The 23,899-nt window shown below is 34.2% G+C and overlaps 1 long non-coding RNA gene across 4 annotated transcripts in view; it reads left to right on the top strand.

Annotated features, from left to right (window-relative positions):
- The window catches only part of LOC307176419, a 224,556-nt gene that overhangs the window by 187,886 nt on the left and 12,771 nt on the right, over positions 1-23,899 (top strand). For all 4 annotated transcript variants that reach the window (XR_013824747.1, XR_013824748.1, XR_013824749.1 and 1 more), the window contains 2 exons: positions 6,668-6,733; positions 7,201-7,258. This is a non-coding gene — a long non-coding RNA (uncharacterized lncRNA). The remainder of the gene's footprint in view (positions 1-6,667; positions 6,734-7,200; positions 7,259-23,899) is intronic.

Raw genomic sequence — 23,899 nt, 5'->3', positions numbered from 1 at the left:
TTATGCACTTATTTTAAAACATAACCCATGTTAGAGATGATTTTACTGTGGTGTTAATATAAATGGTTTTCTATGAGTTATATTTTTGCATAATTACTATAATTCATAGATTTGTACCAACCCTTTACATACTGCAAAAAGATTTAAGTAGGGCTTCCCTGGTGGCGCAGTGGTTGAGAGTCTGCCTGCTGATGCAGGGGACGCGGGTTCGTGCCCTGGTCCGGGAAAATCCCACATGCCGCGGAGCGGCTGGGCCCGTGAGCCATGGCCGCTGAGCCTGAGCGTCCGGAGCCTGTGCTCCGCAACGGGAGAGGCCACAACAGTGAGAGGCCCACGTACCGCAAAAAAAAAAAAAAAAAAAGATTAAGTAGTATAGAACTGGATATTTTTTTTATGGTGATATGCTTATATGTCTATTATTTCCTAGTTTGTTCATATTTATATAGCTTAGAATGTATTCATATTTTATATTCATGTGCATATAGAGACACTGTTTTCAGTGGTAGTTACTGCTCCCCCAACCCCAGAAACTGCAATGTACCTGAAATATGCATTCAACATTTATAATGAAAACAATAACACAATACAAGCTTAAACGTGAATTGCCCTGGATTACTCATAAAGCAGAAAAACTTATGCATAGAAATGCTTTGAAAGCCTTGGAAGAAATGTGCAATCAAAATGCAAATATGTTTTCACTTAAAAAGAAAAAAATTTCTCTCTGGAAACTGGTTTACATAGGATTTGGAGTTAACATTCCAGTTTTTCATCTGATTGAAACCGTTGGCGATTTTATTTACCAATATTCTTTGGACTTAGTACCATCTGCTGTTCATTGTTGGGGCATGCAAAGTTCCTGGGATTATATATCCTCCAGCAGATTTCTTTGTTATTGTCCATTTTTGTAGGCTGTTGGTTCAACTTTTCTTGGTAGCTCCAGTATTCTTTTTGCTAAAATCTGTGTTTGGGTATAGTTCTTCCATGACCTGAATTACAAATTACTAATTTCTAGAAGAAATAACAAAGCATATGTAAATTGTCATATCTTAAATTATTCTGACATTATTAACTACATTTAACTTTTTTGCTTTTGATAACTAGATTCATTTCCCTTCCTCTCATTTTTGCTTCTTCCTTGGACTAAAATCATTTAACTTTGGTTGTTACCTAAGGTATTGTTAAGCAGTACTTTACTCCATTAGCCCATTAAATAAAGTCCTTCCTGATCTGTTGCTTATTGTAATGTGTTGATTGTGTCTCCTCTGCTACCGCTCAAAAAAGGCATACTGGAATCTAAACTCCCAATGTCTCAGAATGTGACCTTATTTGGAGATAGGGTCTTTACATAGGCAATCGAATCTCCAGAGGCTAGGAGAAAGGCCTGAAACAGATTTTTCCTTAGTGCCTGGAAAGGGAGCATGGCCCTGCTTGATCTACTTGATCACAGATTTCTAGCCTCCAAAACAGTGAGAATAAATTTCTGTTACTCAGTAAGTAGTGCTTTACTATGGCAGACCTAGTAAACTAATATTTACTAATCTTGTTGCCCATTCTATTACTTCATGTCCTCTCCTATGTTCCCAAACTTTCCCAATTCTTTGCTTTTTTTCGTTGCTATTCATCATGGGCTATCCTTCTCTCATATCAATATATTCAAATTTTACCTTTTAAGGTCCTGTTTCTCAAATGCCAGATTGTTTATGAAAATTTCATAAACAATAAACTTCTCGTAAAATTAGGTGTGTTTTCTCCCTGATGTCCTGTTGCAAGATCCTTTGCTTAATCCCAAAGGGCTAGCTAGAGATTCTTTCTACCACCATAGTAGATATCCAGGGCCAATGTATTCTGGGAAAGTTTGTGAAATGAGTTATTTGAAGAAGACATGAGATATTCATGTGGAAACTGATATATACAGGTGCAGGTGGTAAGAAATCCACATTTATGGTGAAATGAGTGGGAAAGTTCTTCACATCTAAACCAAGCTCCATTTCTGGATATTACCCCAGAGGCCCTAGGAAAGTTTCTTCTTTATTCTGCTTATCCTGGCTCTGCCCAGGTAGCAAAACCAATGCAAAAATGTTCTCCTATGTTTTATCCTAGTTCACTTTAATACTTAGCCTTTAATATGAAATTTATTTGGGGATGCAGTGTGATCTAATTTTCTACAAGTCAAGTTTTTCCAGCTCCACTCAAATAGAATGACCCAATTCTATTTTATTGTGCAGTGGTTCTTCTGTTGATTGATTTTGGGGTTAAGTTTATATTACTTTAATTATTGTAACTCCATAATAAATTTGAATTTTATACAAGGCACATCCCTTTAATATTTTTGTTTGTTTGTAAAACACATATTAACTAGATGTTTGTTACTCCAGGTAAATTTCAATATATTTTTATCTCTGAGTATAACCTAAAAATTTATTACAGAAAAATATCATCTTTATAGTAATTAGCATTATCATTTAATGTGAATGTTTATTCTTTAGCAAAATTTTGTAATTTTGTATACACCTAATATGTTTCTTATTGAGGTCATTTATAGTTACCTTTATTTTCTTATTTTCCTCCCATTAAATTAGAAGAATGATTATTCACTTGTGAATATTACATTTTTATTCAGATTCTTAACTCAAGTAATATTTCAATTCTAGTAAACTTCCAGCCAATTCCCTTGAGTTTCTAAGTAGAGAACTGTTGAAATAAAAGTGGCTTTTCTCACTTTTATATTTTGTTACATCTATGTTTTCTGATTTCTTATTGTAATTCACTAGAACATAAAAAAAGGAAATAAGGATCAGAATAGGAATCCTTACTAATTCCTATTTGAATGGAAATTTATTTTAACTGTTGTATTAAGCACCAGTAAGTGTGAGATTTTTATCAATTGTCTTTTTCAGTGTTTCATGAGATGACTATGAAGTCATTTTTCTTTCAAGTTCTTTTGGCTTTCACATTTGGGTCAATTTTGGTAATTTATATTAGCAAATCAGTTTTTCTATTCTTGCTATAATTTCTAATTTTAATCATGTTTTCTTTCTCCTTAATTGAATAGAAATTTGTTTCTAGATATGTTTCTATATATCTAAAATTCTATAAATAAATATTTATATATATTTACTATTTCTGTTACTTAATAGATTTCTGTTTTTATCCTTATACTTTTTTGTTTCTGAATTCTATGCATTCTTCATTATTATTTAAGACTTTTTTCATTGAGATATAATTCACATGTAACAATGTATTAATTTCAGTACAACAAAATGATCTATATTTGTATATATCGCAAAATGATGAACACAATAAGTCCAGATAACATGCATCATCATAGTTATAATTTTTTCCTTGTGATGAAAACTTTTAAGATCTACTCTTAGCAACTTTCATATATACATTATTATTAACTATAGTCATCATACTGTACATTACATACTCATGACTTATTTATTTTATAACTGAAGTTTGTATGCTTTGGCCACCTCCCATTTTGTCCACCCTCCCAACCTCTGGCACACCAATCTTTTCTCTGTATCTGTGAGTTCCAATTTTATTTGTTTTTTAGATTCCACATATAAGTGAGATCATATGGTATTTGTATTTTTTCTCACTTATTTCACTTAACACAATGCCCTCAAAGTCCATCCATGTTGTCACAAGTGGCAAGATTTCCTTCTTTTCTATAGCTGAATAATATTCCATTGTATATACATACACAACCTCCTTATCCATTCATCTATCATTGGACACTTAGGTTACTTCCATGATTGGCTATTGCAAATAATGCTGCAATGAACATGGAGGAACAGATATCTTTTCCAGTTAGTATTTCTGTTCCTTTCAGTTAAGTACTCAGAAGTGGATCATATGGTAATTCTATTTTCAATTTTTGAGGAAAGTCCATACTGTTTTCCATAGTAGCTACACCAATTTACATTCCCACCAACAGTACACAAGTGTTCCCCTTTCTCTGCATCCTTGCCAACACTTGTTATTTCTCATCTTTTCAATAATAGCCATTCTAACAGGTACAAGATACTAACTCATTGTGGTTTTGATTTGCATTTCTCTAATGATTAACAATGTTGAATACCTTTTCATGTACCTGTTGGCCTTCTGTGTATCTTCTTTGGAGAAATGTCTTAATTATATCCTCTACCCATTTTTAAATCTTTTTCTAGTGTTGTTTTGTTTTGTTTTACTATTGAGTTTTTAAAAATACATTTTGGATATTAACCTGTTATCAAATATATGATTTGCAAATATTTTTCTCCCTTTCAGTAGGTTGCCTTTTCACTTAGTTCATGGTTTCTTTTGCTGTGTAGAAGCTTTTTAATTTGATGTAGCCCCACCTGTTGTTGTTGTTTGCTTTTGTTGCCTTTGCTTTTGGTGTCAAATGCAAAAAGTTGTTGCCAAAACCAAAGTCAAATAGCTCATCACCTATGTTTTCTTCTAGTTTTATGGTTTCAGGTCTTTGTTCAAGTCTTTAATCCATTTTGAGCTAGTTTTTGTGTGTGGTGTAAGATAATGGTCTAGTTTCATTCTTTTGTGTGTGACTGTCCAGTTTCCCAACAACATTTATTGAAGAGACTGTCATTTTACCATTGTATATTCTTGGTTATTTTGTCATAAATTAATTCATTATATATATGTGAGTTTATTTCTGGGCTCTCTATTCAGTTCCATTGATCTATGTGTCTGTATAAAGGCAATACCATACTGTTTTGATTACTATAGCTCTGTAATATAGTTTGAAATCAGGACGTGTGATGCCCCCAGCTTTGTTCTTCTTTCTCAAGATTGTTTTTGCTAATCAGGGTCTTTGTGGTTCCATATAAATTTTAGGTTGGTTTGTTCTGTTTTTGTGAAAATGTCATTGGAGTTTTGATGGGAATTGCATTGAATCTGTAGATTAGTTGAGCAATATGAAGGTTTTAACAGTATTAATTCTTCTAATCCATTAGCATGAAATATCTTTTTGTTTCTCTTCTTCAATTTCTTTCATCAAGGCCTTAAAGTTTTCTGTGTACAGGTCTGTCACCATCTTGGTTACATTTCTTCCTAGGTATTTTGGGGGTTCTTTGGATGCAATTGTAAATGGGATTGTTTTCTTAATTTCTCTTTTTCATAGTTTGTTATTAGTATAGAGAAGTACAACAGGTTTTTGTATAAAGATTTTGTATCCAGCAACTTTACTGAATTCATTTATTCTAATATAGTGTTTTTGGTAGAGTCTTTAGGATTTTTATATATCATCTGCAAATAGTGACAGTTTTACTTCTTCCTTTTCAATTGGGATACCTTTTATTTCACTTATTTATTTATCTAATTGCTCTGTCTAGGACTTCCAGTACTATTTTTTTGTTTTTTTTTATGAATTTATTTATATTTGGCCGTTTGGGGTCTTTGTTGTTTTGCGTGGGCTTTCTCTAGTTGCAGCAAGTGGGGACTACTCTTTGTGGTGCATGGGCTTCTCATTGCGGTGGCTTCTCTTGTTGCAGAGCACGGGCTCTAGGTGCATGGGCTTCAGTAGTTGTGGCACGCAGGCTCAGTAGTTGTGGCTTGTGGGCTCTAGAGCACAGGCTCAGTAGCTGTGGTGCACGGGCTTAGTTGCTCCATGGCATGTGGGATCTTCCCAGGTCAGGGCTCAAACCTGTGTCCCCTGCTTTGGCAGATGGATTCTTAACCACTGCACCACCAGGGAAGTCCCCAATACTATGTTGAATAAGTGGCAAGAGTGGGCATCCCTGTCTCATTCCTGATCTTAGAGGAAAAGCTTTCAGCTTTTCACCATGGAGTATGTTAGCTGTGGGCTTGTTTTATACGGCTTTATTATGTTGAGGTGTGCTACCTCTATACCCACTTAGTTGAGAGCTATTATTATAAATGGATGTTGAATTTTGTCAAATACTTTTTCTGCATCTATTAGACAAGCATATGATTTTTATCCTTCATTTGTTAAAGTGGTATATCGCATTAACTGATTTGCAGATGTTGAACCATCCTTGTATCCTTTGAATAAATCCCACTTGATCATGGCGTAGGATGCTTTTAACATGTTGTTCAATTCAGTTTGTTAATACTTTGTTGAGGAGTTTTGCATCTATGTTCATCAGGGATATTGGTCTGTAATTTTCTTGTGGCATCCTTGTCTGGTTTTGGTATCAGGGTAACATTGGCTTTGTAAAATGAGTTTCAAAGGGTTCCCTCCTGTTCTGTTGAGAAAGGCTGGTAATAATTCTTCTTTAAATGTTTGGTAGAGTTCACCAGTAAAGCCATCTGCTCCTGGACTTTTGTTTGTTGGGTGCTTTTTATTACTGATTCAGTCTCCTTAGTAGTAATAAATGTGTTCAGATTTTCTATTTCTACATGCTTCAGTCAGTGGATTGTGTGTTTCTAGGAATTTATCCATTTCTTCTACTTTGTCCAATTTGTTGGTATACAATTGTTCATAGTAGTCTTTTATGATCCTTTGTATCAGTTGCAACATCTCCTATTTCATTTCTGATTTTATTTATTTCAGTCCTTTCTTTTTTCCTTGGGGAGTTTAGCTGAAGTTTTTTCAATTTTGTTTAACTTTTCAAAAAATCAGCTAATAGCACTGCTTTTTTTTCTAGTCTCTATTATTTCATATATTTCCTTTCTGAACTTTGTTATTTCCTTTCTTCTACAGGCATACCTCAGGAGATTTTGTGACTTTGGTTCCAGATCACTGCAATAAAGAGAATATCACAATAAAGTGAGTCACATGGATTTTGGGGTTTCCCAGGGCATATGGAAGTTATGTTTACACTCTATCTTAGTCTATTAAGTGTACAATAGAATTGTGTCTTAAAAAACAAAGTATATATCTTAATTAAAAAATACTTTATTGCTAAAAAATGCTAAACATTATCTGAGCCTTCAGCAGGTTATAATCTTTTGCTGGTGGGGATTTACAATATTGTGAGAATTACCAAAATCTGACACAGAGACACAAAGTGAACAAATGCTTTTGGAAAAATGGCACAGATAGATTTGTTTAGTGCAACATTGCCACAAACCTTTAATTTGTAAAAAATGCAATATCCATGAAGTTCAATAAAGTGAAGCTCAATAAAATGAGCTGTGCCTGTACTACCTTTGGGCTTCAATTGTTCTTTTTCTAGTTCCTTGAAGTATAAAGTTAAGTTGTTTATTTGAGATTTTTCTTATTTCTTGGTCTAGGCATTTATCACTAGGAACTTTCATCTTAGAATGGCTCTGCTGCATCCCATAAGTTTTGGTATGTTGCTTTTATATTTTCATTTGTCTCAAGATTTAAAAAATTTCTCTTTTGATTTCTTCTTTGACCTTCTACTCAGCAGCATGTTGTTTAATTTCTACATATTTGTAAATACTCCACTTTTATTTTAAAAAATTTTTTTAACATCTTTATTGGAGTATAATTGCTTTACAATGGTGTGTTAGTTTCTGCTGTATAACGAAGTGAATCAGCTATACATATACCTATATCCCTATATCTCCTCCCTCTTGCATCTCCCTCCCACCCTCCCTATCCCACCCCTCTAGGTGGACACAAAGCACTGAGCTGATCTCCCTGTGCTATGCAGCTGCTTCCCACTAGCTATCTATTTTACATTTGGTACCACTTTTATTCTTGTAATTGACTTCTAATTTCATACCAATGAGGTCAGAAAAGATGCTTGATAGGATTTCAGTCTTCTTAAATTTATTAAGACTTGTATTGTGGCCTAACTTATGATCTCTCCTGGAGAAAGTTCCATGTGCCCTTGAGAAAAATGTGTATTCTGTTGCTTTTGTATGGAATGTTCTGAAAATATCTGTTAAGTCCATTAGATCTAACATGTTGTTTAAGGCCAATGTTTCCTCATTGATTTTCTAACAGGATCATCTATCCATTGGTGAAAGTGGGGTATTAAAGTCCCTTACTATTATTGTACTATCTATTTTTCCATTTAGGTCTGTTAATATTTGCTTTATATACTTAGATGCTCTTATGTTGGGTGCATAGATATTTATAAATGTTATATCCTCTTCTTGAATTGAGCCCTTTATTATCATGTAATGACCTTCCTTGTATCTTTTTAAAGTCTTTGTCTTAAAGTCTATTTTGTCTAATACCAGTATGCTGCCCCAGATTTCTGTTGGTTTCCATTTGCATGGAATATCTTTTTTCATACCTTTATTTTCAGTCTGTGTGTCCCTATATCTGAAATATGTCTTCTGTAGGCGACATAAAGATGGGTCTTGATTTTTATCCATTTAGCTACTCTATGTCCTTTGATTTGAAAATTTAGTTCATTCACATTTAGTAATTATTGATAGGTATATACTTATTGCCATTTTGTTAATTGCTTTCTGGCTGTTTTGTAGTTTCTCTGTCCTTTCTCCTCTTGCTGTATTCCTTTTGATGGTGATGTTCTGTAGTGCTATGCTTAGCTTCTTTTCTTTGTGTATCTACTATAGATTTTTGCCTTGTGGTTAACATGGGGCTCATGTAAAACAACTTATAAAAGTCTATTTTAAGTTAATAACAACTTAAGTTGGAATGCATCCCAAAGCTCTATATATGTACCCCCACACACATTTTATGTTTTTAATGTCTTAATTTACATCATTTTATATAGTATATCATTAACTAATCATTGTAGTTATAGTTATATATACTACTTTTGTCTTTTAACCTTCATACTAGACTTATAAATGATTAATGTACTACTTTACAACATTAGATTATTCTGAATTTTACTATATATTTACCTTTACCAGTGAGATTTGTATTTTCATATATTTTCCTGTTACTCTTTACCAAGCACCTTTCATTTCAGCATTAAAAAGTCCCTTTAACATGCTTTGTAAGGCTGGTCTAGTGGTGATGAACTCCTTTAGCTTTTGCTTGTCTGGAAAACTCTCCTTCAATTATTAATGACAAATTTTATTCTTCTTATAGGTAGTTAGGTGTAAGTCTTTTTTTGTTTCATTTCTTTTTAGTAGTTTGGGATATAAAGTTACTTCTACTATACCTTTGTCATTCTATACCTTTTGATATGGTAGTATCATTTTTATTATTGTATAAATTGTCACTGCTGTTGTTTTAGATTTTCTCTTTGTTCTTATGGTTAGAAAATTAAGTTTTAGTTCCCATGGTTGGGATTTGCTTTATTTTATTGTGTTTTAATGTTTAACTTTTTTACATTATGGAGAATTATAGATTTTAAGGTTTTATTTAAGGTTGAAGAGATGATTGATTTTAGCAAATGTCCCTTGACAAAATATGAAAGTCTTTCTTTCCTTTGTAGGATAGGAAGTTAGCTATATCTTTTTATTTAACTTTATTTATTTACGCAAAAACCTTTTATTTCTTCCTCTTCTTGTTTGTGTGCTTCATCTGTTAAAGATTGAAAGTTATCTGTTATATCCCCCACTATAATGTTTTCAGTAATTTGTGCTTTTTATTTGTTTGTGTATGTCTATCAACCTCAGAGGCAAAGGACTGAGTGAATCACACACCTCAATACACAGTGCAGAATCACTGATGGTCCTGTAAGGCCCTACTCTCTTTGTTTGATTTATATATTTATTCCTTTTAATCCTCATTTTCTATTCCACCTGTTCCCCTCCCACATCCCAAGCTCAATTCTAACTAGTTTGGCAGGTGTCCTTTGGTTTGTATATATGCCTGTGAAACATGAATTGTTTTATGTACATTGTTATTTTTTAATTTTCATAAATGGTAACATAAATTACATCTTCACCTGTTTCTCACTTTTTCACAAAATACTGTGCTTATATGACTATCAATTTTGTTGTTCAAAATTGGCTTGGTTCTCATTAGTAGTATGTATGTATCTACCATGTTTATCCATTTATTCTATCAACAATGGGCACCCAGATCATGTTCAACTCCCTGCAACAAATCTGCATAAATTTCCTTATATATTTCCCCTTACAGACCTTACAGACTTACTTCTTATAGAGGCAAGAGAAGGATACCCAGATGGAGGGATATCAATATACTTAATTTAACAGATTTCTCAGAAGCATTACACAGTCTGCACTTCCACCAGCAAGGCATGAAGATCCCTATGTCTCTAATTCCAGCCAACATTTGGCCTTATCCAGCTTTCTAACTTTTGACAGTCTGAAGGGTATAAAATGATATCTCATTTTATTTTTCTGATTATTAGTTAGTCTGAGTGTATATTTAAAGGTTGAGGCCTTTTAAATTTCACTTTTTATATTTTGCTTGCTTTTACCTTTTGCCTTTTTGGAATTGCTATTCTTCTTTTGTCTTGTTCATTTGCAAAGCTTCATTTACAGTCTAGACCAAGGGTCAGCAAATCTTGGTCTCTGGCCCAAAACTGACTTGCTATCTCTTTTCATACAGCCAACAGGCTAAGAATGAAGTTTACATTTTTAAATGATAGGGTAAAAAATGAAGAGAATAATAATACTTTGTGACCCATGAAAATTATATAAAATCAAATTTTAGTGTCCATAAATAAAGTTGTATTGAACGTAGCCATGCTCATTCATTTACGTATTGTATGTTGCTGGCTTTATGCTACAATGACGGAGTTTAGAGTTTAGTTCCAACAGAGATTATATGACTCACAAAGCCTAAAATATTTACTAGCTATCCCTTTATGGAAAAAGTTCACTGACTTCTCATCTGAAAGAGTCCCTGATTGATTTCAGACATTGTTAATTTTGCCATCATGTTCCCTAATCAATAGCCATTATTTTGATATAATCAGGTTAAGCAATTAAAAAATTTTTGTCTGATATTCCATGCTTTAAGATTGTTTAAAAAGTTCATTTCCACTCCACTGTCACAAAGATAGTTTCTCACATCATCGATAATTAGTTTTATAATTTAACTTTTACATATAGGTATTTTATAAACCATGATTCCATCTTTGCAAATTATATTAACAAATGAACTTATTTGAATTTTTCTCTGTATAGTGAACCAACTTTCCCCAAAGCATCTAATAAATTATCTGTTCCTTCCGTTTAGTACATTAATGTATGATGCCATCTTTATCATGTGTTAAGTTCCTATATGTTCATGGGTCTGTCTCCAAGCTTTCTCTTTTGATCCATCTGTCCATTTGTCTATTTACTGGTTATTATATAATAACTGGAAAAGCAAGTGTTCATCTTTGCTTTTTTTAATGTAGGTCAACTTAGTTATTTGCAAACTTGTATTTGTTCATGTAAATTTTAGAATATTTTTGGCTTTTTCTTTAAATATTCCACATGGATTTTTTTTGGATTCAGTTGAGTTTATAGATGAAATTGTGGAGAAGTGATATTTTTATAATGCTAAGTGGACTTATCCATAGAACAGAATATACTCCATTTATTCAGGTAATTATCTACATACTTCAGTGAAGTTTTGTGTCTTCTTTTTTTTTTTTTTTCCTTCCGGTACGCGGGCCTCTCACTGTTGTGGCCTCTCCCGTTGTGGAGCGCAGGCTCAGCGGCCATGGCTCACGGGCCACGACGCTCCACGGCATGTGGGATCTTCCCAGACTGGGGCACGAACCCGTGTCCCATGCATCGGCAGGCAGACTCTCAACCACTGTGCCACCAGGGAAGCCCTTGTGTATTCTTGATAAAGAAAATGCCTAGGTACCTTAAGTTTTTGTTGCTATTGGAAAGATATATACGTACTGTATTTTATAGTTTGTTTTTGCTGTTATAGAGAATGCCATTGGTTTTTGTATATTGAGTTTGTCTCTGTCAACCTTGTTGAACTCTCTTACTCTTCCTGTTTTTTAATTTAGTTGGTTTGTCTAGGTAGATGATGAGATTATCTGCAAACAACATTTTTATATCTTGCCTTACACTTTAGTTCCTCCTCCTCATCATTGTTGTTGCTGCTATTATTATAATACTTTATAGTATTGGCCAGGAGTTCTGGTACTATGTTAAATGACACTGTTGTCGGTGGACATCCTTGTTCTTTAAAATGGAGTAACTTTTAAGTTTTCCTGTAAATGTTCTGTTTATCATAGTTGGGTTTTCTGTGTGTGGGTGTGAATATAAACTTTAACAAGTTAAGGTGGTCTCCTTCCATCCTAGTTTGTGATTTTTTTTCTAATTTGGAAGTTTTTCAAAAAATTTTTGTCTTTATTGAGGCAATCACATTACTCCCGCCTTTTTATGTGGCAACTTACATTGTCATTTTTTTATGAGATATTATTCACATTTCATAAAAATCACTTTTAAAGTGTACAGTTGGGTGGTTTTTAGTATATCTATATATCTATGAAACTACTACTTCAATCTAGTTCTAAAACATCTTAATCACCCCCAAAGGAAACTCTGTACCCATTAAGCAGTTACTCATTGCCCTGTACCCCCAGCCCCTGGCAACCACCAAGCTGCTTTCTCCACCTCTATGGGTTTGCCCATTCTAAACATTTCATATAAATGAAATCATACAATATGTTGTTTTTCATGTCTGGCTTCTTTCATGTAGCATAGTATCTTCCAGGTTCTTCGGTGTTGTAACATGTATCAGTACTTCATTCTTTTTAGAGCTGAATAATATTCCATTGTATGGATATACCATATTTTGTTTATTCACCAGTTGAGCATTTGGGTTGTTTCTACATTTTGGCTTTAATGAAATATTTGGCTACTATAAACATCTGGATACAAGTTTTTGTAAGGATATATGCTTTCATCTTTCTTAGCTATATACCTAGGAGTAGAATTGCAGAGTTATAAGTTAACTATGTTGAACTTCTTGAAGAATTGTCAAACTGTTTTTGAAAGCAGCTGCATTTTTTTCATTCTCATCAGCAATACATGAGAGTTTGCACATCTTCACCTTCACTTATTTGTTCGTCTTTTTTATAACGGTCATCCTAGTAGGTGGGAAGTGGTATCTCATTGTGGTTTTGACTTGCTTTTCCCTAATAGTTTTTTGTATATCTTCTTTGGAGAAATATTTCTTTGCTCATATTTTCATTGGGTTATTTGTCCTTTTGTTGTTGAATTTCAAGAATTTCTGCCAATCTGGATGCCTTTTATTTTTTCTTCTTGTCTAATTGCTCTTGCTATAGCCTCCAGCACAATGTTGAATAGGTGTAGCAAGAGCAGACATCCTTGTCTTTTTCCTAATTTTAGGAGAAAATTTTAGGAGAAAGACTTTTGGTATCTCTAAGTATGAAGTTAGCAGTGAATTTTTCACAATTTTTATTGTACTTTTCAACCCCAGAATTTCTCTTTATTCTGTCTCTATTGATAATCTCTACCTGGTGAGAAGTTGTTCGTACTTTCCTTTAGTTCTTGAGGCATGAATTCCTTTAGTTCTTATTTTAAACATATGTATTTTAAACATATTTAAAATAGTTGATTAAATCTTGTCTATTAAGTACAACAACTGTGTTTCTTCAGGAACAGTTTCTATTGACTGATGATTTTTCTGTGTATGGACCAACACTTCCTTGTTTGTTCCATGTCCCATAGTTATTTTTTGTTGAAAACTGGACATTTTGCATAATGTGGCAACTTTGAAAATCTAATCTTCTGCTCCCTCAGACTTTGTTGTTACTATTTTTTGTCATGGTTGGTGTTTGTTTGCTTAGTGATGTTCCTGAACTATTTCTGTAAATTCTGTGATCTTTGTTGTGTGGAATCACTGAAGTCTCTACTCAGTTGAAGCTCAGATTATGATTGGACAATGATTTCCTTAAATGCCTGGAACCAATAAGTCTCCCAGTCTTTGCCAAGGGTCTGTGTGTGCATGTTCATACAAGCTTTCCACAGTCAGCCAGGCACTTTACAACTCTGCCTTACCCTTTATTTCCTTGAAGTCAAGGTCAGCCAGAGGTAACTGCAGAGGGCTTTCTCAGGTCTTTCTGGAGCACGTAGACAGCCTGAGCATGCGCACAACCCTCAACATATGTGCGGCCTTCTAGATACCCAGGAATAGGTGCGAACTTTTCAAAGCCTCCTATGCCTATTTTCCACATCCATATTGATGGTCAGTGGATGCTCAAAGTTGAACGTTGCTCTTGAGAATAGTTCCAAGGGGTTCCTCACTTGGCTATGACTCTCTGGTATAGGCGGTGACTTGTTGGCTGGCTGCTTATTACCTCTTCCCTCCACACTTAGCTTCTGCCTCTAGTGGTCAATGTTCCCTTCCTTCTGCAGCATTGCTCTTCGAGCTCCAGAAGACTGGCATCAAGCTCTCCAGTGCTCCTTAAAATTCCTCATTAGGCATAAAGGGACATCTCTTTTTTTTTTTTTTAACCTGTTCGGGGAGAGGAAAAAATTGCTATTCTAAAATTTTTACCATGAAAGTTTTCTCTCCTTACCTTTTTAACCTGAAGATAATTGTCCTTGATGTGGTTTTGGGCTGAGTGTTACCAGCTACTTCACAACTGTTTCAAAGGTATTTACTCCTTCACTTCAGAATAGGTACTTCATTTTGTTCTTGGCCTCAGGGACTCTTTTAAAATAGATAGAAAGAGACCCATTTTAATATTCTACTGTATATTCAATATGATGCTAGTTATGTTTTCTAATGACAATGCAATGAAATTAGAAATTGAGAAGAAAATGATAGTATAATTTTTCTTTAACATCAGTGAAAACTTTCTACATGGCTATAATAGTTAAGATAGCACAGTATTAGAATAGAATTAGATGAACAGACAAATAGAATAGAGAGCCCAGAAACAAGGTCATATATACGTAAGAATACGTACTATGACAGAAGTGTTAATAAAATTAATGAAAAAGAACTGAGAATTATAAATGGTTCTTGGGAAATTGATGATCTAAATGTAAAAAACAATAAATTGCTACCTTATTTCATATATAAAATCCAAGTTCAGGCAGATTAAAGAACAAATTGTAAAAATCAAAACTTTAAATTGTTAGAAGAAATTATAGAAGATATTAAAGCCTCAGAATAGGAAACATTTTTAACTATGACACCAAGAACGTGTTTCATAAAAGTATTGTTGAATAATTTAAAATATTTGTGTAAAAATATCATCAAAATTGAAAGTCAGTTAAAAAGTAGACAAAGGAGATTAAAAAGATAATTTTCTGAAGAGGGAATCCAAATTAGCAATATATATATGCTCAGTTATCATTAGTGAAAGAAAATTAAAATAAGATTCTCTTTTATATCTATTACATTTAAAAAGTCATGCGATAGCAAGTGTATTGGTTTGCTAGAGCTGGTGTGACAAAGTATCACAACTGCATGGTTTGGACAATAGAAATTTATTGTTCATAGTTCCGCAGCCTAGAAGTCTCAGATCAAGTTGGTAGGTTTGGCTCTTTCAGGGAGCTATGAGGGAGAATTGGTTCTATGATTTCTCCTAGCTTCTGGTGGTTCTCTAGCAATCTTTGGTGTTCCTCGGTATCTGTTACATCACCCCAATCTCTGTCTGCCTTTATCTTTACATGGCTTTCTCCCTGTATGTATGTCTCTGTATCCAAATTTCCTCTTTTTATAAGGACATCAGTCATTGGATTAGGAGCCTAGCCTACTCTAATATGATCTTATCTTAATTAGATTCATCTGCAATGAGCCTATTCCCAAATAAGGTCACATTTGAGGCACTGGTGGTTAAGACTGCAACATAAATTTTCAACATGGTTTTTTAAATGAATTTTGGAGGAGGACACAATTGAATCCATAATATCAAGTATTGCCACGGATGTGGAGTAACACAAATTCTCAGTCACTATTAGTGGAAACATAAATTAGCACTATTGATTTAAAAAGCAATTTGAAAATATCTATTAACAGTGATGATACATAACTGCAACTCAGAAATTTTACTTCTGGATGTCTGTCCTAGAGCAACTATTATACAGAGACAGAAGGTGATGTGTTTAGGGATGCTCACACTAGCATTGTTTGAAATAGAAAAAATAAGAGACTGGATAAATGGACAATTGAAAACGAAAGAGCTGGTACTTCATGTTTCAACAAGGATAAGTACCAGAAGCAAGAGTTGAATTTAAAAAGCCAAGTTAGAGAGTGATTTATATTCTATGATAACATATATTTAAAGTTTATCTATACATATGGTCTATAGCTATCTCTCTCTATAGGATTAGGTATATAAATCTGTGTTGAGAAGGATACAGAGCACCTTCAGGATAGTGGTTTTACTGAGGAGAGAGGGAAGGGGATGGGATTTTTAGAGCCATCAGATGGGCTGTAACTATATTTAATGTTTGGTTTTCTAAAAAATATAATAACCAAAAGAAAATATGGAATAATGTTAATATTTATTATATCTGAGTTTGGGCACATGGGTTTTCATTACACTAGTCTAATTTTTCATATGTTTGAAATAGTTTATAATAAAAATATTTTTTAAAATCTCAGCAGGGTGGAATAATGTGCTGACAATGACAAGATAAAAATAGGAGAGATAAATTTTTAAAAATCCTAACCTTAAATCAAATAGAAACCACAATAATTGGATATATACACAGTAGGGGGCATGTGGGATAAAAGAAGAATTTATTTAAATCTCTGATTTGATTTGACTATAATTTCGTGTATCAATACTACTAAAACTTGCCAACAAACCTAATTTGTCCTAAAGCTGAATGGTATGAGTGAAACGTCAGGAACAGAAAAATGGTAGTACTATTCAACTTTGCTTCAGTCAAAGCTTATGCTGGTCAATTTTATAGAAACTGGAAGCTGTTTAGAGGACAAGGACCAGAATGATGAGAGGAACTCTTGAGTTGTGTCATGTGCCTGGCTCAGAGAAGACAGAGTTCAAGATGGGCATGAACTCTTCCTCATCATTGCCTATTGCTGTCTTATAGAAGTAGGATTTGGATATAGTTTTCTGGGGCCTGAAGGGTAGAACAATAGCCAAGAAATTGCAAGGAGATGATTACAAACATTATGTTTCACCTCACCATAAAGAACTTTCCAGTAGGACTGGCCAAATATGACATTCCTCACCATTAGAATTGCTTAAGCAAAGACTCTGATTATTTGGTTGTGAAGTGTTTGTTGCTGGCTGGACTAGAACAGTGATTCCAGAATTTGGAGTTTCATGGACCAAACTTCAAATGAATAATTGGCGAACCAACAAAAAGTTTCCAATCTACTATTTTGTTAAGCAAGAGAGTTACAGACAGACAAAAAACATACACAGATGTTATTTTCACCATTACTTTAACACCAAAATTAATGCAGTACATTCTCCCAGAATATTTTTTTTTCTTCTCAAGGAAAAAACATTGGCCACTTTGCACTATTTTAAAAAAATACATATTTAAATGTTTTCAAATAGAGGAAAATATAGACATATTTTTGGGTTTTGTTATATGCTATGTAATCATTTCCTTGATTAAATAAATCAGTTTGGGAATTCATACATATAATTGCATACTATGAAGTGGAATTTAAATATCCAAACTATTCTTCAAATTTATTTTTGTTTATAGTCATGGTCAAACATACTGCTTGGCCTCGAGGTGGAAGTAAATTCCAAATGTTATTTCTCTTAATTTAGAATATTCTACGTGGGCTGAGAAAAGCCAAATAAATCAGCTAATATAGTTCTAGCCTCCCTTTTGTGCCTTTCTTTTTAGGCCACAACAGGTCAGGATCTGACAGGTCTGCTACAAGGAAGGAGTAGGGCAATAGTCTCCAAATAGTTGTTTACAAGAAAGACCACACAGCTTAGAAATAGGGACAGAAACGCCACCAGTTGAATACATCCAAAACCAGGGGGAACATGGCTCTAAACGTCTGCTTACAACGAGGACCTCCAAGGTCAGAAATCAGTAAGATCGTTCTTCCTCACAGATTGGGCTGATCCAGGGGACACTGATCTAAAAACAGTGTTTCTTATTCTCTGCACTTAATATTTTGGGCCCTAATTCTTTCTTGTCAAGGACTGTCCTGTGCAATGTATGATGTTTTGCAGCATTCCAGGCCTCTACTTATTAGATGCCAGTAGCACTTCCCCCCCCCCCCACTCCAACTGTGACCATCAAAAATGTCTCCAGACATGCCAGATGTTCCTTAGGGACCAAATTGCTCTCAGTTGAGAACCACTTGTTTAGAAGACCTTTAGACTCTTCCCAGACTGGGGATGTTAGGATCAATCTTCTTGAACTGACCTGATGTATCTAAAAGAGGGTTTCTGATAGTAATTCTAGAATTACTCACTTGTTTTTATGATCTTTAAGCATAAATGAAAATCAGAAAGGGCATGAGGGTGGGCAGTTTTACAGACTCTCTCCTATTTAGTCAGAGATATTTCTTCTTTTGGACATGGATATAAATATCTGGGAACAAGTTTCATCTGCATTTGAGTGTAGGGAAACTGGTGAACCTTTAAATACCATAGCTGCCCTTTTTGTATTAATCAGTCTTGACGAAGGCTGTGGCCCCTTTATCATGCTGTTTCTTCTTTTTAAAAAATTACCTCCAAGTATTTGGAAAACATTTTTAAAGTTTTGTAGTCTGACCATTACATTTTCATCATCCTCCAAAAGCCATCATAAAGTTAACTTCATTATTTGGGGGAAATCCCTACTTATGTAGGCAACTTTCTCTCAGACATACATATGGCTTCTCTTATTCTAGGTTTGGCTTTCTGCCTGGATCAAAAGTAGAAACTGATCTGTATTTGCCTTTGAGAAAGGGATTTGTGATCTGACTTTTGTTTTCCAGGGCTATTGCAACCACATACTACCCAGATGTAAATAGTCTCTCATTCATCGCGATGGAAAATTGTACTTTGCAGATAAAGTTTTAGTGTGTCTATACAAGGCACCATTGGGACATGTGAAAACAGCAAAAGGAATGAAGTACTATACCAATTAAACGAATATTTTCAGGGATTTGTTTTCATTATGCAGAGAATAAAGAATGCAGAGGTTAGAGCAAAGCATAATTTGCATGAAGATATTATTTAGTGCTAGAATAAGTAGTTCATAAAATAAATTTCATATAGGCTACAATCCATCTCAGTTTCAAAATCATCTCAGTTTCTTGATAGAGCTGTGTATGGTGTCTGGAGCCTCTGCTTTCCAGAATTTCGACTCTTGCTTGTGCTCAGAACCCCATTTATTCCAATAGGAGAAAGAAATCTAAGGCACAGTTAAGGTAGATGAATGTTCAGTGATCTGCTTTGTAGAGGTATCTCAAAGAAGGTAGAGCTAGTAGCCCAATAGTTCTAAGATCTCCTAATCCCATGCATTGGAAATCATTAACTACTTAGGAAAACTGGAATGAGATGATAGACTCAGAGTGGTGGGGGTTTTTTGCTTATGTATTTTGTTTTGATAGTGAATGGGGCAAGACTCCTTGTTTTAGATACAGATATTGCCAGAGGCAAAAACAAACAAACAATTGAAAAGCAAATTTTAATATTTAAAATCTCCCCTGTGGCCTGATTACAGATTCATTCCCTGTGGTTCATTTCCCTTTGGGGTGTCTGAGAGTGAGGAATGCCCTTTCAGGAAGGTCAATGTCACCACCAGAGTTTTGGGTTGAAAGAGCTCTACTATGTATTCTCTTATGTCCTTTTCTTAGGAAATTAAATGATTGTGATCTCATCTCTTGCTTTTTTGCCCACACTTTTCCATCAGTAACTATCTGAATACATATTGAAGTCTCATTTTGTTGTTTTGCTCACAGTTGTAGGAAATTTCCCAGTTATGACTTGTACAAATGTCTTTGACTTATTTTTTATTACTCTTTTTTCCCCTGCTTTTCAGATGCTGAGAAGTTAATGATCATTGTCTTTGTTTCTTTTTTAAATTTTTTATTAAAGTATAGTTGATTTACAATGTGCCAATCTCTGCTGTATAGCAGTGACTCAGTTATACACATGTAGACATTCCTTTTTTTTGTATTCTTTTCCATGATGGTTTATGACAGGATATTAAATATAGTTCCCTGTGCTATAAAGTAGGACCTTGTTGTTTATCCATCCTATATATACTAGTTTACATCTGCTAACGCCAAACTCCCAGTCCTTTTATATCTGTATTTCAAATGAATGTGAGAATTTACTGTTGGTTTCAGGACGGTTCTTTGTGTGACCCATAAGCTACCTTTCTGCTAAATATGAGGGTTTTTTATTACATTCTTATAAATATCATACTTGCAAATCCTATTTTTATAGTAACCATACTGTTATCAGATTTTCACTTTATTTTTCTCTAAGGTTCTTCTTACATGAGGATAGAAAGCTTTTCTGCTCTCAAACTGGCCATGTGGCCCTTTGGAGCAAGTTTTACTTCAGGATAGATGGTTATTGATAAACCAGCATCAATGATGGTAGCCCCAGGACTGCTTGAATATCTAAGAGCTCAGTGGGAGCATGACAATAATAGGAAAATGAGACCCATAGAGAAAGTGAGAAAGGCAGATAGGAAGGGGGTGAACTCTGATTCTGATGTCTGCAAAAGCAAGATGGGAGAAATGAATTCTCTTTCTGGTGACACTAGGGAGTGAGAATATAAATGGGAAGAGCACACAGCAAGGGAGTCAGGGATTATTAGCATATGATAAAGTTATAATAAAGCCTTCTCTACAGAATCAGTCCCTTGTACCCTAGCTGACCTAGCCTCACACCATGAGGAATCTGATAGACTGACAAAAAGGCAGATTGCCAGCTTCTTATACAAACTACTTATGTTCATATTAGTATATAAAATATCCTGGTCTACATTTCATATATTCCCAGGAGTGTTGGAAGAACAGCCAATTTAGAAAAGGTCTATGAAATAATTTCCACAGAAATTCATCTCAGAGGGCACTGACATGGATCTTACACCAAGAATTTCACCTTATTGGTGGTAAGCCATTCCAGGCTTCTGTGTAACCTCTTCTACATATACTTCTGTAGCACCTGGACGTGCTGCCTGTTTTGTTTACCACTATACCTCTAGTGTCCTGAACAGTACTTAGCACATATCAGTCCCGCGATAAATATTGTTGAAAGAGACCGATATTCAGAGATCTTAAGTATCTCACTCAAGATTATACAGCTCAATCTAGCAATCATCAAAACAAAAATTCCAATCCAGATCTATCTGGCTCCAAATTCACGCATTTTACGTTCACTCATGCATAAGGTAATTCAATTAATGTACCCTTCTTACCATTTTTAGCAAGCCAGTTATGCAGTACATCAAACTGTACACAAAAGCTCTGATTAAAATGTCATATAATATTCAATACATATAAATAATTGATGTGACTTTATGAAGTGTAATAATACCAACATGGTGAACTCACTGTTTAGATTAAAAACTAGAATATTATTGACATCAGTGAGTTATGTGTGTATTCCTCCAAAATTCCATTCTTCTACTACCATTCCAGATAACTAATATATTATTCCCTATGCATTTTTTATTTTGTAAATATGATCATTTTATTAGAATTGTGACCTAAAACCTATATAGTGGTAATTATTATTTCAAGTTCTGGGGTTTTTTTTTTATTAAAATTTTTTTTTTTTAATTTTATACCGGAGTATAGTTGATTTACAATGTTGTGTTAGTTTCAGGTCTACAGCAAAGTGATTCAGTTATACACACACACACACACACACACATATGCTTTTTCAGATTCTTTCCCCGTTTAGATTATTACAAAATATTGAGTAGAGTTCCTTGTGCTATATAGTAGGTCCTTGCTGGTTATGTATTTTATGTATAGTAGTGTGTATATGTTACCCAACCTCCTAATTCATCCCTTCCCCTCCACCACCACCTTTCACCTTTGGTGTTTTTGAAGTCTGTGAGTCTGTTTCTATTTTGTAAATAAGTTCATTTGTGTCTTCTTTCTTTTTAGGTTCCACATATAAGTGATATCATATGATACTTGTCTTTCTCTGACTTACTTCATTTAGTGTGATAATCTCTAGTTCCAACCATGTTGCTGTAAATGGCATTATTTCATTCTTTTTTATGGCTGAGTAATATTCCATTGTATATGTGTACCATATCTTCTTTATCCATTCATCTGTTGATGGATATTTAGGTTGCTTCCATGTCTTGGCTATGGTAAATAGTACTGCAATGAACATTGGGGTGCATGTATCTTTTCTAATTATGGTTTTCTCTGGATATATGCCCAGGAGTGGGATTGTGGGATCATACGGTAGCTCTATTTTTAGTTTTAGTTTTTTAAGGAACTTCCATACTGTTCTCCATAGTGGCTGTAGCAATTTACATTCCCATCAACAGTGTAGGAGGGTTCCCTTTTCTCCACACCCTCTCCAACATTTACTGTTTGGAGAATTTTGATGATAACCATTCTGACTGGTATGAGGTGATACCTCATTATAGTTTTGATTTGCATTTCTCTAATACTTAGTGATGTTGACAATCTTTTCATGTGCTTTTTGGTCATCTGTATGTCTTCTTTGGAGAAATGTCTGTTTAGGTCTTCTGGCCATTTTTTTTTATTGGGTTGTTTGTTTTTTTTGATATTGAGCTGCATGTGCTCTTTGTAAATTTTGGAGATTAATCCCTTGTTGCATCATTTGCAAATATTTTCTCCCATTCTTTGGGTTGTCTTTTCCTTTTGTTTATTGTTTCCTTTGCTGTACAGAAGGTTTTGAGTCTAATTAAGTCCATTTATTTTTGTTTTTATTTCCATTACTCTAGGAGACAGTTCAGAAAAGATATTGCTGCAATTTATGTCTAAGAGTGTTCTGCCTATGCTTTCCTCTAGGAGTTTTATAGTATCCAGTCTTACATGTAGGTCTTTAATCCATTTTGAGTTTGCATATAGTGTTAAAGAATGTTCTAATTTCATTTTTTACATTTAGCTGTCCAGTTTTCCCAGCACCATTTATTGAAGAGACTGTCTTTCCTCCATTGTACAGTCTTGCCTCCTTTGTCATAGATTAATTGACTATAAGTGCATGGGTTTACTTCTGGGCTTTTCATCCTTTTCCATTGATCTATATTTCTGTTTTTGTGCCAATACCATACTGTTTTGATGATGGTGGCTTTGTAGTAGTCTGAAGTCAGGGAGCCTGATTCCTCCAGCTCTCTTTTTCTTTCTCAAGATTGCTTTTGCTATTCAGGGTCTTTTGTGTCTCTATTCAAATTTTAAGATTTTTTTTGTTCTAGTTCTGTGAAAAATGTCATTGGTAATTTGATAGGGATTGCACTGAATCTGTAGATTGCCTTGGGTAGTATAGTCATTTTGACAGTATTGATTCTTCAAATCCAGGAACATGGTATATCTTTCCATTTGTTTGTGTCATCTTCAGTTGCTTTCAACAGCATCTTATAGTTTCAGAGTACATGTCTTTTGCCCCCTTAGGTAGGTTTATTCTTAGGTATTTTATTCTTTTTGATGTGATGGTGAATTGGATTGTTTCTTTAATTTCTCTTTCTGATCTTTAATTGTTAGTGTATAGAAATGCAGATTTCTGTGTATTAATTTTGTATCCTACAACTTTACTGAATTCATTGATGAGCTCTAGTAGTTTTCTGGTAGCATCTTTAGGATTTTCTATGTATAAGTATATCATCTGTAAACAATGACAGTTTTACTTATTTTCCAGTTTGGATTCCCTTTATTTTTTTCTTCTTTGATTGCTGTGGCTAGGATTTCCAAAACTATGTTGAATAAAAGTGGAGAGAGTGGACATCCTTATCTTGCTCCTGATCTTGGAGGAAATGCTTTCAGCATTTCACTGTTGAGTATAATGTTAGGTGTAGGTTTGTGGTATATGGCCTTTATTATGTTGTAGTATGTTTCCTCTATGCCCATTTTCTGGAGAGTTTTTAGCATAAATTGTTGAATTTTGTCAAAAGCTTTTTCTGCATCTATTGAGATGAACATATGGTTTTTATTTTTCAATTTGTTGATGTGGTATATCACACTGATTGATTTGTGGATATT

Source organism: Stenella coeruleoalba (assembly GCF_951394435.1).
Source record: "Stenella coeruleoalba genome assembly, chromosome: 17".
In the NCBI taxonomy this organism is placed as follows: Eukaryota; Metazoa; Chordata; class Mammalia; order Artiodactyla; family Delphinidae; genus Stenella; species Stenella coeruleoalba.
This window is presented reverse-complemented; position numbering and strand designations above follow the sequence as displayed.